Genomic DNA, 12,642 nt, shown 5'->3' with positions numbered 1-12,642 from the left:
TGAGAGGAGGAGGCTTTTCCCTCAGAGTTGTCCCTAAATCTGTGGCATGTGGCCTATGGGTGCCAAGCCCGGCCTTGTGGACGCCCCAGTTAGGTTAAATCCTGGTTTTTGTGGAATAATTTAGGCTGGAAAAGAGCTCCAAGGTCACTGAGGCCCAGCTGTGCCAAATGGCCACCTTGTCCCCAGCCCAGAGCACTGAGTGCCACAGCCAGGCCTTCCTGGGACACCTGCAGGGATGGGGACTGCAAACCTCCCTGGGCAGCTCCTGCCAAGGCCTGAGCACCCTTTCCATGCAGAAATTCCTGCTGCTGGCCAATGAAACAGTTTTCATTGAGGGAATTATTGGTAGATGAGGCCTCTACCTGCCACAAAATGATCATCATTCCCAGGAGTTTTTCAGGAGCTCTCCCAAAACTGGGACTGCTCAGACTGGGTTTTTGAGGGAGATTAGGTGTCACATCAGACAGGAAATCATGGAATCATGGAATGGTTTGGGTTGGGAGGGACATTAAATCTCATCCAACTCCACCCCAGCCATGGCAGGGACACCTTCCACTGTCCCGGGCTGCTCCAAGCCCCAATGTCCAACCTGGCCTTGGACACTGCCAGGGATCCAGGGGCAGCCACAGCTTCTCTGGGAATTCCATCCCAGGGCCTCCCCACCCTGCCAGGGAACAATTCCTTCCCAATATCCCATCTAAACCTATAAATTTTCAGTCTGCTGCCATTCCCTGTGTCCTGTCCCTGCAGCCCTTGGCAATTGTCTCTCTCCATGTTTCCTGCAGCTCCTTCAGGCACCAAAAGGCCACAATGAGGTCACCTTCTCTTTTTTGAAAAAGTGCACCAAAGGTAGCTGTGGATAGTGAAGGATGCAAGATCAGAATTCCCAGAGAAGCTGTGATTTGTTCCAGAGTTAATCCAGCCAGGAAACAGGAATAAAGCTCCATGAGTGGGTGACAAAGTGACCATGCCCAGCTGCAAATCTCAGTCCTGCAGCTGAAGGCATCAACTGAAATTTCCATGTGTAACCAAAAAAAAAAAAAAAAAAAAATCAAGTCACAAACCCAGTCAGAGTGAAATTCGTGTTCAATTCAGGAGAAAATCTGTGAGGGATTTTATTTTTTTTTCAGTTATTCATTCAGCACCAGGCTTGAGTTTTGTCACAAGTTCAGGCAGCCTGAGCACAATATTTAAAGGCGGTGGAGGCCACAGATGACTCAGCTGAGGCTCTAAAAGGTTCACAGTTGCGTTCACGGCTTTTGTCCTGTGAGAAATGTTGAGATAAACTCAACTGAGTCACTGCAGGCAGCTCAGTGTCAGCAGCAAAAAAAAATCAAAATGTTGCTGTTTGGGCAGCACTTGGGATGGTTTGAGCCCAAAGCTCCTCCTCAGCTGGGCAGGGGAGAGAAAATATCACCAAAAACTCATGGATCCGGATAAAGATGAGGAGAGGTCGCTCAGTGATTGACATCAGAATAAAACAGACTTGGGGAAATTAATTGGATTTGTCACCAATCAAAAGCAGAGCAGGATGAGAAGTAAAATAAAATCGTAAAAACATCTTCCCCTCATCCCTCCCTCCTTCTTGGGCTTAAATTTATTCCCAAATCTCTCCCTGCTCCCTACCAGTGGCACAGGGAGATGGGGATGGGGTTGGTGGTCAGTGTAGATCCCTTTATCCATGGGGTCAGTCCTGCAGGGATTGTCCCTTTAGCCATGGGGTCAGTCCTTCAGGAGCTGCTCCAGGAATTGTCCCTTTATCCATGGGGTCAGTCCTGCAGGAGCTGCTCCAGGAATTGTCCTTTTCCCCAGAATCCCAAGCCCTCCCACCAAACCTGCTCCAGGTGAGCTCCTCTCTCCACAGGACTACACATCCCTGCCAGAATCCTCCTCCAGGCTGGAATTCCCACTGGGTTACAGCAATTTTTTGTGCATTTCTTTATTTTCCTTCTTCAATTCATTAAAAGCTCTTTCCCACAAGCGGCTTCACCCGTGGGATCAACCCCATTAAATTCCCTGGGAACGCTCAAGTGCGTAAAATTGGGAATTTTCAAAAACCCTTCCAGGTGTGGGGAATCCAAAATGCCCACACTGCATCCTCCAGTTTAGGAAGGAGTTTAAACTCGGGCTTAAATCCCTCTGCCAAGGATTTGGGGTGGTTTTGGGATGGGTTTAGGGCAGTGATTTCCAAACATAGATGGCACAACCACTAAAATCCTCATTGAACTGTGATTAAATCCATCAGCAAGTGAAAGGTTTAGGATCTCCACAGCCGTGAAAAGAGAAGATTCCAACTTCTTTAAACCTTAAATAAATCTTTAAATTCTTTAAATCAGCAAATAAATGGTCATTTATTTCTGACCATTCCTCTGACCTAATTGGAATAAAGAGATTGCTTTATTTGTGGCATCAGTTGATCAGAATCGTGATTTTCCTGGGTTTTACTCCTCCAAATCTCTCCCAGAGCACAGGATTAGGTTAGATAAATACGAAAAAAAAAAACCTTAAAACCTCCCTGTCTGCAGCAGGGATCCTTAACCCCGAATTTGTGTTTCGCCCCAGGCGTTGGCAGCGATTGAAACGAAACGTTTTGAAACAAAGCAAATTGGCTTTTTGCTGACTTTTAATGTGCTGCAAGACACCTGGTCGGACTCCACAAAACATCTATTCAGAGCGAAAGGCTGAGCTTTTGTTATGCAAAAGGTAAATGAGGGCACCGTGAACTCTCTGAGAGTCAAGTTTGGGGTTTTTTTCTGCTTTTTCCCCAGGGGGATCTGTCGAGAAAATCCTGGTTGGTGAGAGGAAATCAGGAGTGTTTTGAGGATGTGTTGGGTTCTTTCTTGGGGGGTTAAGGGGAGAGAGTCCAGAGGTAAAAAGACACCAAGAGCCGTGAGATAAATTGGTTCAATTAAGCAAACAGAATATTTCCTCATTTGAATATCGGGTTTTATGCAAATGGGGCCTTGTGTGTTTGTTCAAAGAGGCCAGACAGGTTCCTGTCACAGCTCTGCTCAAGTGAATTTTCCACTATCAGGAAATACACGGAATCCTGAAAAAAAATAGGAAAAAAATTAATAAAGGTGTCCTTTTGTACTTTAAAAGGAAAATTGAGGGGTGGGAGGTGAAAAAAAAAAACCTTTTCGTTTTGTAATAAATATAAGCACTGTTGTTAAAAGCTGAAATAGGTATTAAAAAATGGTTGAAAGTCATTAAATTAAACCTGGTTTGGTTTGGGTTGTGTTGGGGTTTTTTAATTCAAAAAGACTTGGATATTTTAACTTTTTTCCTGACATCAATGGATATTTAAGTTTTTGGTTTTTTAATGATTCAGAATAATAAAATGTCTGAAATCTTGAAAATTTCCCATGGAATAGAAAGCAAACCCGATGGGATCTGGGAGGTGATTCATTAGGAAAAAAAGGTCTTATTGTAATGATGAGCAATGGGGAAGTTGCTATTCCTTTCACTTAGTTATTATTTTTTTTTTTAATAATAATAATAATTTTACAGTTTGCCAGGTGTTCCCAGGGCAAGGCAGGACTGATGCATTCCCAGTGAGGAAGGGAAAGTGATGGGATAAGGAAGAGGAGCTCAGACTCCAAGCTCTCCCCATTCCTGAAGTCCCTCCTGGTTCCCATCAGGATCAAGCGCAGCAGGTGATTAAAATAAATGGAATTAATCCCATTTTCCCTGGGCTAATGGAGACAAGTGCAGCACAAATCCATCCTCCTGTCCCTTGATGTCTGCTCACTCCTGGCTCCCAGCCCACATCCCATTCTTCTCCTTTTCCCAATCCCAAGGATCCACCAAAGACCCTTGGAATGTGGATTTGGCCCCATCCCATGGCCATGGGATCCCCCAAATTTCCCTCCTTCCTTCTTGGAGGAGCCACCTGGGCTGCTGCCAGGGATCTCCAAACTCCAGACAGGAGCTGCAGCTCCAAATCCATCTGGATCAAGCCTGGAGGGAAGAAGCAGCAGAGCTGTCTGGGAAAAAGGAGCTTTATGGTAATTCTGGAGCAGGGAAGCAGACTTTCGGATGGGAGCTGATTTTTTTGGAATGGGAGGCGAATTTTTTGGCTCGGAAGGGGATGAGGGAGCCCCAAATCCATGGGGTAAAGCAAGTGGGAACAGAGCAGGAGGAGGGTGAGGCTTGTCCCAGTCTGCCTGGTCAGATCCACATCTCACACCTGATGGATGCTGTCCAGGAGAACACATTCCAGTGGATTCTCCACTCTTGGATGAGCAGAAAGGGGTGGAAAGGGACAGAGCTGCATCATGAGGGGTTGCTGGAGCTCCTGGAAAGGCCATGGAATATCCAGGGATGGATGGATGGAGGGGTTGGGAGCCTGAGGCAGGGAGGGAGGGAGGACACCATCCTCATCCCTGATACTGGAGTGCTTTTCCCCTTGGATGTTGTGGCTCCAACCCTGCTCAGATCAGATCCACAAATCCTGACTTGGGCACCTCAGAGCTCTGCCAAGAGTGCCAGGAGGGCATGGATACAAAACTGAAACCAAATCAAGCTGTTGGGTGAAACAGAAATGTTTATTCTGCTCAGCTCCTGACAGGAGGGGCAGTGAGAGGGGTCAGGCTGTGCTGAGTGTCCCAAGGAAAAGGAGGAGAAGAAATGCATCCTTAATTGCATCAAGGAAGGTTCAGGTTGGAGACTGGAAAAGATAATTTCCCTGTCAGAATGGTGAGGCCTTGGGATGAGCTGCCCAGGGAGGTTTGCAGTCCCTGTCTCTGGCAGTGTTCAGGAGGAGTCTGGATGTGGCCCTTGGGGACATGGTTTGGGTGATGCTGGTGCTGCTGGGGTGGCACTGGGTGATCCTGAAGGACTTTCCCACCTTGGTTATCCTGGGATTCTGTGAAAGACATGGGGAAACTCAGATGCACCAAAGACTGTGAGAAGTGAGAAACATTTCTGTCCCTGTCCAAAGCAGAGCAAACAGGGTTAGATGGGGTATTGGGAAGGAATTGTTCCCTGGCAGGGTGGGGAGGCCCTGGGATGGAATTCCCAGAGAAGCTGTGGCTGCCCCTGGATCCCTGGCAGTGTCCAAGGCCAGGTTGGACATTGGGGCTTGGAGCAGCCTGGGACAGTGGAAGGTGTCCCTTCCAACCCCAACCATTCCATGAGCCGATGATTCCATGAAGTCAGGCTGAGGATGGAGCTGCCAGGGGGGAGCAGAAATCCATGACCATGGTGGCTCCTGGCCTGGTGTCCCTGGGAGGAAGGATGAGGATGGGATGGATGAGGAGGATGAGGATGGATGGATGGATGAGGATGGAATGGATGAAGCTGGTTGAGGATGAGGATGGATGAGGCTTGGATGGATGAAGATGAGGAGGATGAGGATGGTGAGGATGGATGAGGATGAGGATGAGGAGGATGAGGATGGGATGGGATGGGATGGGATGGGATGGATGAGGAGGATGAGGATGAGAAGGATGAGGATGAGAAGGATGAGGTTGGCCTAGCTAAAGCTGGTCTGCCTCAGCCAACCCCTCAGAGCTCAGGCCGGGTTTAGCAAAGCCCGGCTGATAACATCAACCCCAGGGCAGCAGGGAGGCTCAGCAAGGCTCTGTCTGAGCTCTGCGCACACAGTGAAAGTCCTTTCTGACTCTTTTATTGTTTTTGAGCCGAGATCAAAGCCCAGCTCTAATCTGATGCCATCCCTTTCATGTTCCTACCACCCACTTGTATCCAAAGTCAATCCCAGCTCAGCCTCTCGGGCTTTCCAGGCTGGGTGTGGTTTTTTTGGAGAGGTTTTCCAGGGTAACCGTCTGCCTGCTCCGCGGTGGGAGGCTGAGCCTTGGAAAAGAGTGAGAGCAGACACAAAATTGCAGCATTATTTAGCAGCAATATTTTCTCTCCTTATGGTAATTCGGTGGGTGTGGAACGCTAAAAATGCACGGGGTTCTGTGGAAATTAAATTTTAATTTATTGGTGGTCAAATTTAGCCCTTTTATTATTCACAGGGGGTGGTTTGTAAATACAAATTTATATAGGAGTCACAGAAGACAGAAAATAGGGAATTCATGGATTTCTCTTCCCCAGCTGGAAGTGTCACAATGTGATTTAATATATATTTTTTTTTCCTGGAAGGGAAAGCCACTGCTGGGAATCTCAATTTATTAAATGTATCTTCTTGGGCATCAATTTTATAAAGTGCCTTAAAGCATGAACTGGACACAAAGGGGCCAAGATGTTGAAGGGTGACAGGAAAAGCTCTGCTGACAGGAGGCTGTGTGGTCCAATTATTAAAAAATAAATAAATAAATAAAGATGAAACCAAGCGAGAAGGAAAAAAAAAAAGAGTTTGCAACTTCATGCCCAAACCTGATTCGAAAAGAAGGGAAAACGAGAGTTCTGTGGAACTCTGGCCCTTGGAAAAAACCCCAAACCCCATGGCTCATGTTTTTATTTTCATATTTATTTTCATTTATTTTCATTTTATTGTGTTTTCTATGACTCTAAACCTCTTCGTTGGAGGGCAAAGCTCCCACGAGGCACCTAAACCTCCACTTGTGCAGCAATTCCCACGTGCCAGGGGATGGAACGAGGAGCTGGGAGATGGAATTTGTCCTCAGTGACCGAAAAAAAGTGGGAAAAAAGACTGAAAAAAGTGAAAATAAGGACTGAAAAAAGTGGGAACAAGGACTGAACAAAAAGTGGGAAAAAGGATTGAAAAAAGTGAGAAAAGGGACTGAAAAAAGTGAGAAAAGGGACTGAAAAAAGTGGGAACAAAGACTGAAAAAAGTGGAAACAAGGACTGAAAAAGGTGGAAACAAGGACTGAAAAGAAAAAGGACTGAAAAACAGTGGGAAAAAGGACTGAGAAAAGTGGGAACAAAGACTGAAAAAGTGGGAAAAAGGACTGAAAAAGTTCGAAAAAAAGACTGAAAAAAGTGGGAAAAAGGACTGAAAAAAGTGGGAAAAAGGACTGAAAAAAGTGGGAACAAAGACTGAAAAAGTGGGAATAAGGATTGAAAAGAAGTGGGGAAAAGGACTGAAAAAAGTGGGGAAAAGGACTGAAAAACATGGGAACAAGGACTGAAAAAAGTGGGGAAAAGGACTGAAAAAGGTGGAAACAAGGACTGAAAAAAGTGGGGAAAAGGACTGAAAAAGGTAGGAAAAATGACTAAAAAAAGTGGGAACAAGGACTGAAAAAGTGGGAACAAGGACTGAAAAAAACAAGTGGAAATGTCTCCACTCCTGGCAAATCAAAGAGCAGAGGATTTGAGTTTGGAGCTCTCTCAAAAGATTCCCTGGAACTCAACTGAAATGTTTGGGATGTTTCCTTTCAGGTTCCTCGCACTTTGTAGTGAGAAACAAAGGAAAACCCAACCGTTAGAACAACAACAAAAAGCTTTTTAAATAACCAGAGATGAAGACTCAGGAGTTTCACTTCAGAAGTGCTGAAATAAAAACCTTTTAATGATCTGAAAATGCCTCTCTTGGTGTTCTTCACCTCACCTAGGACTAATCAGGGAATTAATCTCAAATCTGGGAGGTTTCTGACTGCCCAGGCCTTTGGATTTGACTCATTTTTATTTGGCAGAGCAAGAGTTTGAGTCCTTTTTATAATCAGAGAACTCCAATGACTCACAAAACCAGGTTGGCCAGAGAGGTTGGTGATGTCCCTGGATCCCTGGCAGTGTCCAAGGCCAGGTTGGACATTGGGGTTTGGAGCAGCCTGGGACAGTGGAAGGTGTCCCTGCCATGGCTGGGGTGGCACTGGGTGGGGATTTAATGTCCCTCCCAACCCAAATCATTCCAAGGCTCTGCTTCATGAAAAAATTAAAATGTCCATAAATCCAGGTGAAAATAAATGAGGTGGAGGAACACAGACACATCCTGTGAAAACTCACAGGCAACCCAAACCTCTTTTCCATTAGAAGAGTCAGGGGTAGGATTTTTTTCTTTTCAGTTAGTTGCAAAATTCAAATGAAAAGGTGAATTGTGATGACAGGGTTGGGAGGGACCTAAAGATCACCTAGTGCCACCCCAGCCATGGCAGGGACACCTTGCACTGTCCCAGGCTGCTCCAAGCCCCAGTGTCCAACCTGGCCTTGGACACTGCCAGGGATCCAGGGGCAGCCACAGCTTCTCTGGGAATTCCATCCCAGGGCCTCCCCACCCTGCCAGGGAACAATTCCTTCCCAATATCCCATCTAAACCTATGCTTTTTCAGTTTGCAGCCATTCCCTGTGTCCTGTCCCTCCATCCCTTGTCCCCAGTCCCTCTCCAGCTCTCCTGGAGCCCCTTTATGCCCTGGCAGGAGCTCTGAGCTCTCCCTGGCTCCTTCCCTTCTCCAGAACACCCCCAGCTCTCCCAGCGTGGCCCAACAGAAAAGGCTTGGAAGGACAGCAATTCTTAACGAGGAATGTGGGATTACATCACCTCTGGAGTGGGTGGTACTGCTGCTTTATAGGTGAGAAATTCTCTTTTTCTGGTTTTCCATGGAGTAAGGGAACCGATGGATTGGTCAGCAGGCAAACTCCTGAGCCTGCATATTCCATACTGGGAACACAAGTTCAGCAGTTCACCAATAGGGTTTCAATTTTTTTTTTTTTTTAATTGTTTTTTTCCCAGGGTGACTTTTTTTAACGTGCTAAAAATGTCTCATCGTGGTCAAACACAACCCAGGACCTTCCTTAAAATCCCACCCCTTCTCCTGGGGAGTTTGCTTCATCCAACTCTTCGGAGATCACAGAATGTGACTCATGTTTGCTCTATCAACATATTTAATTTTTTAAAAATTATTTCTTTTAATTCATTTCCAGCGCTTGAGGAGAGGAGAAATTTTGTGGAAAAGGGCAGGGTGAGAGCAAGGTCAAGCAGAACTCATGGAAAATTGCACCAGGGGTGGTTCAAATTGGATATTTGGAAGAATTTTTGCCAGGAAGAGCAGTCAGGCATTGGAAGGAGTTGCCCAGGGAAGTGATGGAATCACCACCAGGATCATCCAGACCCAACTCATCCCAGCAGCACCATCAGCCCAGAGGGGAGGAGCTCTGCTGATGTCACCCACATTCCTCTGTGAGAATTCCTGTCATTCCAACCCTCTGCTCTGGAGCCACGCTGGGAGAGCTGGGGTTGTCCAGCCTGGAAAGGAGAAGGGAATTTTCTGCTCAGTTTTCCTCCGTTTTCCAGGAAAATACTCATTTCTGCCTTTTAAATCCTGATTTTTAAGTGGAATTTCATCTCTGCTCCTTTCTCTTTGTCTTCCATTCGGTTATAGCAACACTGGAACCACCAGACCACACATTTATCTTTGGGATCAGAGTTAATATCCTGCATTTATCCCAAAGTCAAGGAGAGCCCAGGAAATCCTTTTGCCATTGATTATTTTGATGCATCTTCTGCTTTTCCCTCAGCCATAGGGAGCTCCAATTTCCTCCCAGGCTGAACTTTGGCCTCGGACTGAGGAATCTCTGCATTTTTCCTTGGAAAAATTCCAAGCCTTGATTTTTCCCCCACCCTACCCACAATTTGGGAGCAATGATTTTGGCCTATTTTTGCTACTTAGGGGCTAAATTCCTTCAGTTCTTCCACACCTTCATTCCACGTCTTTTTTTGAGTAGGTTGGGAATTTTTAAATATGGAATTTTGGTGTAATTATGAAGGCTTTTCTGTGGAGGATAAAAATTATCCCTGGCCGTTTAAAGTGTCTTGTTCCCTTTTTTGGATATGGAGGCAACAGAAAAATTTATTAATTTCAATATAAAGACCCTTGAAATACAAATTTTTTATTATTATTATTATTAATAATTATTATATTAAAGTAGAAAAAATTAAAGAGAAAGAAAATTTTGGCAGAATTGTGCAGGTTTTTCCGTGGAGCATAAGAATTATCCCTGGCCATTTGAAGTGTTTTATTCCCTTCCCTTTTTTGGATATGGAGGCAACAGAAAAATTCATGGATTTCAAATAGAATGGCCCTTAAAATATAAATATAAATACAAATACAAATAATAATAAAAATAATGAAATAATAATAATAATAGTAGTAGTAGTAGTAGTAGTAGTAGTAGAATAGAAAAAATTAAAGAGAAATATGTGAAAAAGTATTTCAAAATTACTACCACAGTTATTCCCTTTATTTTTTTGTTTTCCACATGAGCCTGAGATGGGAACTTGGAGAGAGCAAGGAACGATATGCAGAAAACTATGAAATGTGGCTAAACTACAGAGTTAGGACCACATTCCTGCTCTCATTCCCTAAATCCAACAAAATTTAGACACTTTTACAGCAAACACAAGCAGGTCTGGCAAATCAAGGTGTCGTCACCCAGTTTGAACCCCCCAGAGGTTGGGAATTTTCCGTAAGTGGGATTTGAAACATCCGCGGATTTCTCTGCCCACGCAGGAAACATCCCGGAGCAGGTGGTGAGTCCTGGCTGGGCTCTGTGGGATTCTGACTCAGCGCCCAGTTGGGATCCCAAACAAAAGGCTTTCTGAGAAATTCCAAGTGGAGAGAGGGACGAGGTGGCGGGAATGAGGATCCCGAAATGAACGCGAGGGAGGAGGAGTTGGGGAAAAGCCAAGGGAGCCAACGGGTTTTGAGCTGGGTTTGCTCCTCCTGCTTCCCACAGCACCTGGCGGAGGGATCAGGGAGCAAATCCGGAATTTTGGAGGAGATTCCAGCCAACTGTTGGCTTGAATGTATTAAAAACATCAGAATTCCTACTGAATAATCACTCCTGGATGAAAGTTTTGGGAATACTGCCGGGAATTATGGTAAATGCTGGTTTGATTTTATTTTTCATGTGTTGCTTTTTGGAGCTCAAAAAACTCATGAAAGTTGGAGAAAATCCTACAAAACTGGGGAAAATTGCTGCTTTTTAAGTCCAGCTGATCCAGTTGGAATTCAGTGATCCTGGTTGGCTCCTGCCAACTCAGGATATTCCACAATTCCATAATTCAGTTGACAATCTGAAATTTGATGTTTTACTTCCAAAGTTTGCTGTCTCTTCTCTCCCCATCCTTCCTGCCACCTTCTCCATGACTTTATCACCTTCCATTTATTTGATGTCTAAATCTCTGCTTTTAATTTTTGTTGGAAATGAAAAAAAAAAGAGGGATAAACATTTAATTTATGTTGGAAATTTTAAAAAAAGAGGGATGAACAGTCCTTTCTCATGTCTGGGATTGCCTCAGCCCAGCTGCAGCCCCTGGCACTGGGAAGTGCTGAACTCAGAGAGGTTCTCCTGGGCCAATTTCTGGGAAGAACTGGGAATATCTCAGGCTCAGCTCTCACCCATCAGTCCAACATCACCTCCAAGGATCCCATTGTGGGGCTAATTCCCACCCTTCCCCCTGGAGATCATCATTTAGATGACGATCTAAATTAATTCCTAAAAATTCCCTTGTGACCCACTTATTTTAAACCAATTCCCATGGCAAAAAACAGGGAATATTTCACTTTTTAGGGATTCTGTGGGCACCTGCAGACACCCACAAGCACCAAACCTTGTTTTAATCATGAATCCAGCCAAATTCACGATGAAGCTGTCGTGTCCCAGCCTAATGTGCTGAAAAGATCAAGGCATTTAATGAAGTGTAAAATCCATCCCACTGACGACCAGAGAAACGTCGCTCTCTCCGGGGAAAACTCCGCGCAGAAAATGTGGCTTTTTAATGAAAGTTCTTTGTGTCTGGTTCATGTTCTGGGCCATGAGAACAGATTGGGGCTGTTGCTGTTGTTTTGGCACAGTCACAGCCTGAAGGGTTGCACCACTTGATTTTTTTTTCCTAACAACTTGAACTCCTTGGCAGCCAGCCCTGCTCCAGAGTGGATTACTGCTCTCTCATTTAATGGGATGGTTCATTAGCAGAACCAGTCTTGTAAATGGGGAGGAGATGGGGGGAAAAAAAATCAGAATTTCTGAGGTGCTTCATGCTCAGTTCACAGCTCTGGGAAGGCAGAGCCAGCCTTGAGACACTCAGGTAATTATTCTGTCTCAGAGTGATTACTCCTCACCCGGATTCCTCCTCGTGGAGGTTAAACTCAGCTTAATTGTGGAGGGTGAATTAAAAAATCCCAAACCTGAGAGAGCAAAGATGGACTGTGGGAGACTTTTCAAGCTGCATTTTAAGGTGGAGTTGGCAAAGGGCACCTAAAATGTAGGTTACCTGGGGAAGGGGCTGGAAAACACATCCTGGGAGGAGTTGGAGTGGTTTAGTCTGGAGGAGAGGAGACTCAGGGGGTTTTGAAGGTTTCTTCCAACTCTGATAATTCTGGGATTCTGTGAAATGAGAGGTGTCTATGCTGAGACAGAGCTTGCCCAAAAAACACAGCAAATTTATAGAACTGGAGTTTTTTGGTGTGAGGATGTCTTGGTGAAGATTCCTCCCTCACTCCCATAAATCCCAGCTTTAGGAACGATTTAGAACTTAAAAATAATCATTATCCTACTGCAGCATTCCTTCCTTTCCAGACAACTGTGCTGCTGCTGCCCAAGCTTTCCCCATCTGCTGCAGAGCTCCTGAAATCCAGGTTTTCCTGAGAGCAAGTTGTCATCACACCCTGATAAGTACAGGAAAATCCCAGTTTGCTCAGACTCCACAAGCTGGCCAGGAATGTTCAGTGCCTTGTTCCTGTAACATTTACACAGGAATATGAACTTCCAAGAGC

At 45.2% G+C, this 12,642-nt stretch overlaps 1 long non-coding RNA gene across 1 annotated transcript; it reads left to right on the top strand.

Annotated features, from left to right (window-relative positions):
• The first annotated feature begins 2,498 nt into the window (after window positions 1–2,498).
• Window positions 2,499–7,421, top strand: LOC146444041 (uncharacterized). The gene is made up of 3 exons (XR_014849393.1): window positions 2,499–2,703; window positions 3,511–3,656; window positions 7,310–7,421. It is a non-coding gene; the product is annotated as an uncharacterized LOC146444041 (long non-coding RNA).
• The last annotated feature ends 5,221 nt before the right edge of the window (window positions 7,422–12,642 follow it).

Source organism: Lichenostomus cassidix, chromosome 1 (genome assembly GCF_008360975.1).
Source record: "Lichenostomus cassidix isolate B80296 chromosome 1, HeHo_3.0, whole genome shotgun sequence".
Taxonomy (NCBI): Eukaryota; Metazoa; Chordata; class Aves; order Passeriformes; family Meliphagidae; genus Lichenostomus; species Lichenostomus cassidix.
This window is presented reverse-complemented; position numbering and strand designations above follow the sequence as displayed.